Below are 5,653 nucleotides of genomic sequence, written 5' to 3' on the forward strand. Positions count from 1 at the left end.
GACGGTGTACGGGAACGGAATCCGTGAAAACGGAGTAGTGTGAGCCGGACCTTAGGAACTGTTTTTATTAAAAGAGTTTTAAATAAGTTAAGGTAAATGATATCGTCTAACTGTTAACTATCATATTATTTGTTTCTGTTTTATTTGTCATTAACTGCTGTTATTGACCTTTGGAACTTTACAAAGCTGAAATCAAACGCTGCACACTGAGAAACTCCACTAAATAACCCTTTTATGACCGTGCTTAAAAATTATAATTGTATTTGCACGATGTCATTTTATTCACCTGACAAGAAGCCATTAGTGGTGAAGGAGTTCATGCATGTTTTTTTTTTTCTTATTCACCTGTGTAACGAATAACACCTGTAGCGTGCCTTGTACCCGCCCAGTACAGGTAAAAGATTAGGAATTCCACCTTTTATACCACTTCTTGTACAATTTCTTCCACTCAGACACACTCCATTGCAGGTCATTCTATTATAACAGTTTTTCTACCCAGCCGCAACTCCCGCTAGCCAATGGTGGTTTCATGAGAGTTAAATATGCACGCGCTCTTACCTGGCCTCACCTGCTCTCACGTGACCCTCGGCAATCAAGCCACGCGCACGGGATTAATTCGTAATTTCTTCCTTAACTCGCAGTGCAGTTGTGCCGAGTTTGTGTCTAGTGAAGCTTTTGTGTTGTTCCTCTAATTTAACAATTTTAAGTTGACATTTCGTATCTTTTCGTCGTGTCTAAAGTTTTCAGCATTATCTTGTACTTTCAACTCAGCATCTCGTGTCTTTTCGTCAGCATTGTTAAAGGTCTTCACTATTTTCATTTATCTTGGCATTCCGAGTTTTTTTAGACAGCTTTTCTTAAGTCCGCAGTATTCTCTTGTATCGCCAGTCCAGCTTTCCTTTTATCATCAGCAGTGTGTGTAAAGTCTTCAATATTTTCCTGTACATGTAACTCAACATCCTTTATCTCTTTTGTCATTATCGTATAAAGTTTTTTAACATCATCTTGTGGCCCCAATACATCACTTCTCATCTTTTCGTTAATATTGTCTAGTCTTTAACATTCTCTCTTGTACCTTCATTTCTTCTTTCCTCTAGTCTTTAACATTTTCGCTTGTGCCTTTAACTCTAATTTCCTCTAGTCTTTAACATTCTCTCTTGTACCTTCAACTCTTCTTTCCTCTAGTCTTTAACATTCTCTCTTGTACCTTCAACTCTTCTTTCCTCTAGTCTTTAACATTTTCGCTTGTGCCTTTAACTCTAATTTCCTCTTTTCGTCAACATTATCTAAACTCTAAAGCCTTCAACGTTCTTCTACATGTTAATCTTCTTGAGCCTCTAGCCCAATATTTGCCGTTCTTTCCTAAACATCTTTAAATATTTCAAATTTTTTATATCTCCATTTTCTTCTTACTTATCGACATTTCTCTTTCCTCTTTAATATCCTTCCACAAACGTTTCTTGTCTTTCTCTAACATCCTTCCCTATATTCCTAATTTTTTTCCCTGTTTCACCTCCAACCCAACATCCCTCATTGTCCTTAACCCTTTCGCTGCGACATGAAACAATTAGCAGCACCAGAAGCAATGCGTGAAGTCTTTATAAGCATCTACAAGAAAATTAGAGATGAAAAAGAATACAGTATGCAATTTATTTCCCAGTTCAAAGATTGGATGTGGCTGCAGAACAAGTAAAGATGTCTCAGAGTGATTGGTAATTAGGGAAAGGTGTGTCCAGGGGCAGTCAAAGGGTTAACATTCATTTCCTTTCCCCAATATTGCTTATTCTTTCATAGTCTCATAATTTTAACCCTTTATCTAACCCACGCTTCACTCATTCACTTTGTCATTCTTAGTCTTTGAGCCTTTCCTCGTGCACCTCACCTCTTTCATCCTTTCCTGTCAACCCTTAACCTTGTCATTTGTAATTTATTTTCCCATTTCATTGCTGTATTTTTCTCTATTTTATTTCTTCCTAATTATTGCATTTTTTTTGTTGCATTTATTTCTCTGTTTCTAATTATTGTAATCACTCTTTCTTCTCTGTCTGTCTCTTATCTCATGTTCCTCCCTCACCTTTCATACCTTCCTGTCGCCTTTTCTTCGCCTTGTTGCTTAATACCTGTCCATCTGCTTCCTCCCTGTACCTCTCACATTCAGTTAATTCGTGTTTACCTTCTCGGCTCACCTGGGCGGATATTTATCACCTTGTTAATCAGGAATGTGGAAATATGTACGTGTTTTGCTACGTGTGTGTGTGTGTGTGTGTGTGTGTGTGTGTGTGTGTGTGTGTGTGTGTGTGTGTGTGTGTGTACGCTTTTTTGTTTGCTTTGCGTGTCCCTGCGTGTTTTATTGTGTGTGTGTGTGTGTGTGTGTGTGTGTGTGTGTGTGTGTGTGTGTGTGTGTGTGTGTGTGTGTGTACGCTTTTTTGTTTGCTTTGCGTGTCCCTGCGTGTTTTATTGTGTGTGTGTGTGTGTGTGTGTGTGTGTGTGTGTGTGTGTCAGTCACACTTAGGGTTCACGTTTGTGAGTGTGGTAGTGTGTGTGTGTGTGTGTGTGTGTGTGTGTGTGTGTGTGTGTGTGTGTGTGTGTGTGTGCGCGCGTAAAAAAAAATTGCTCACATTAATTACATTGGATGTCATATATTTTAATTACCAATTCCAGTAATCCGTGTTTTTCAATGCTGCACAATTACTAATGATCTTTTTATTGTACGTCTATCTATCTGTCTGTCTATCTATCTATCTATCTGTGTGTGTCCGTGTGTGTTCTCTTCATCATTCACGTCCCTGTTCTTTTCTGTTTGATATCATAATTTAATTTCTTTCCTCTCTTCATCCGTGCGTCTTTCATCCCACATGCAAACTTGTTTTTTCCTTTGTTAATGTACGTATTCAGTTTGCATGTGCACGATTCAGGCGACGTTAATAAGAGAGAGAGAGAGAGAGAGAGAGAGGAGAGAGAGAGAGAGAGAGAGAGAGAGAGAGAGAGAGAGAGAGAGAGAGAGAGAGAGAGAGAGAGAATTACAATGTTCCTTATTTTTCTATTCTACTTTCTTTGGAAGCGCTACTACTACTACTACTACTACTACTACTACTACTACTACTACTACTACTACTACTACTACTACTACTACTACTACTACTACTACTACTACTACTACTACATCAACAACAAACCCACATACCATTCACGGACGACGCCTTTGAACTAACAAGGAGGAGGAGAAGGACAAAGGAGGAGGAGGAGGAGGAACAAGAGGTAGCAATCTGCAGGCTTGGTTAACTTTGCCATCTCTCTCAGTCCTCTCACTCAGACCTGTGTGCGTGTCTCCTGCTCACCATCCTGTCCCTTCCTCCCTTTGCTGTCAGTCCGTGCATACTTCAACACCTGTAGACAAAAGGAGAGTGTGAGGCTGCCTAAGACTGTGGGCATGAGTAAAGTGAGGTTTTGTGTTACTGAAGGTGTGATGCAATGACTCTTTGTACTTTCTTTTATATGGCGGTGTAAGGGCGTGTGTGTGTTAGTGAAGTAAGAGGTACTGTGAAGGTGTATGTGTGTGTGTGTGGTTTTGCTAGTTGAGTGAAGGGTGTGAGTGTGTTTGTGAAGGTGTGTGAGGGTGGCTTTGTTGAAGTGAGGGGAATGAAGGTGTGTGTTCGTCAGGGTGAAGGATGTAAGTTATTTTATGTTAGTGAATTGGATAGTATGAGGATGCGTGTTTGTGAGGGTATGTGAGGGTGACGATGTTAGTCAAGTGAGGAGAATGAAAGTGTGTGTGTTTGTGAGGGGTGATGGATGAAGAGAAGGAGGAAGATGAAAAAGGGAAACACAGACAGCAACGAGCTTAAAAAATACGTCTGAAGGAGGAATGGAGAGGGAGAAAAAGTGAACAGAGAAAGACAAACGTAAATAAGATACGATATTGATGAATGAAGAGAAGGAGAAAGATAAAAAAAAAAGAAACAAACAAGAACAAGACTAAAAATAAAACTGAGGGAGAAAGAAAAAAAAAGCTGAAGAATAATAGCAAACAGGATACGAGACAGTGAAATGGATGTAGAGAAGAAAGATGAAAAAGGGAAACAAACACAAAAACGAGCCTAAAATACGTCTTGAAAGAGGAATGAAGAGAAAAAAAAGCCAGAAGAGAAAGAAAAGTAAATAGATACGAGACAGTGAGATGGATAAAGAGGAGTGAGATTAAAAAGGGAAACACAGACAAGATCAAGATTAAAGGAAAAAAAGACTGAAGGAGCAACGGAGAGAGAAAACGTGAGCAGAGGAATAAAAAATAAATAAACAGAATACATAGAAATAATATTAGATAGAGACGTAGATTTATGAGGAAATAATTTGCTGGAATAGAGTTGGTTTCCTTCCTATCCCTGGCTCTGTGAAGGTCATAGGGCAAGGTAATAACAGCCGTACGTATATTGGAAGGTAAATAGAGAGAACATTGATGAACCTGTAAAATAGATGGTAGAATAAATAGGAGGTGTTAAGTTGATGAAAGACATAAATAGATAAGATAGCCTTGCATTAGCACACACACACACACACACACACACACTCTCTCTCTCTCTCTCTCTCTCTCTCTCTCTCTCTCTCTCTCTCTCTCTCTCTCTCTCTCTCTCTCTCTCTCTCTCTCTCTCTCTCTCTCTCTCTCTCTCTCTCTCTCTCTCTCTCTCTCTCTCTCTTGAATGTGGACGCACCTTTAATGACCTAAAACTTACGCTGGTTCTTATATAATTAGTTGAGTGTTTAGGTTTATACAAGAATTTTTTTTTTTGTTTAATTAACTCAGGTTTCATGTAAAATATAAAACTATGTACTATATATTATATAAGTCAAAGGCCAATAAACATTCTCTCTCTCTCTCTCTCTCTCTCTCTCTCTCTCTCTCTCTCTCTCTCTCTCTCTCTCTCTCTCTCTCTCTCTCTCTCTCTCTCTCTCTCTCTCTAATGAACTTACGAAACGGACGCAGTACTCTCTCGTTATTTAATTATCTCTGTAATTGAGCCACCCAAGGAGCTATAATGTCCTTTGCCTCTTCTGGTCCTCACACGTACCGATAAATATTCACCCCCAGGTCTATTAAGGAGGACTAATGAGCCTTGAGAATTACGTAATTTGGTCAGCTGCTACTGTGGAGGATGCTAATGTGGTTGTTTTTGTGTAAGGTAAGTTTGTTTTTTGATTATGTAGGTGAGTGTGTGTGTGTGTGTGTGTGTGTGTGTGTGTGTGTGTGTGTGTGTGTGTGTGTGATTTTTATTTCTTTATTATTAACTGTTATTTTGTTTTTCGTCAATTAGATAACTTTTTTTTTTATGAAGGAGTGTCTCTCTCTCTCTCTCTCTCTCTCTCTCTCTCTCTCTCTCTCTCTCTCTCTCCTCTCTCTCTCTCTCTCTCTCTCTCTCTCTCTCTCTCTCTCTCTCTCTCTCTCTCTCTCTCTCTCTCTCTCTCTCCCGTCTTGGTTACTCTCACTTTTCCTGCAGTGACATGAAGTGAGGTGAAGGGAGAGAATCGCTATAAAATTCATTATTTCATCATTAGAGACAGATGAAGTGAGGAGGATCATACTCATCACACACAGCTCGCTCATCACATCAGGAAATAACAGATCCTCATCACTATAAGACAATTAAGTCATCATATT

General features: G+C 39.3%; 1 protein-coding gene across 2 annotated transcripts in view; it reads right to left on the reverse strand.

Annotated features, from left to right (window-relative positions):
• The window catches only part of LOC135089091 (uncharacterized), a 15,561-nt gene extending 12,182 nt beyond the window's left edge, over positions 1-3,379 (reverse strand). For both annotated transcript variants that reach the window (XM_063984315.1, XM_063984317.1), the window contains exon 1: positions 3,185-3,379. The gene's annotated coding sequence lies outside the window, so the exon portion shown is untranslated. The remainder of the gene's footprint in view (positions 1-3,184) is intronic.
• Between the last annotated feature and the right edge of the window lie 2,274 nt (positions 3,380-5,653).

This window comes from Scylla paramamosain, chromosome 32 (assembly GCF_035594125.1).
Source record: "Scylla paramamosain isolate STU-SP2022 chromosome 32, ASM3559412v1, whole genome shotgun sequence".
Lineage (NCBI taxonomy): Eukaryota > Metazoa > Arthropoda > Malacostraca > Decapoda > Portunidae > Scylla > Scylla paramamosain.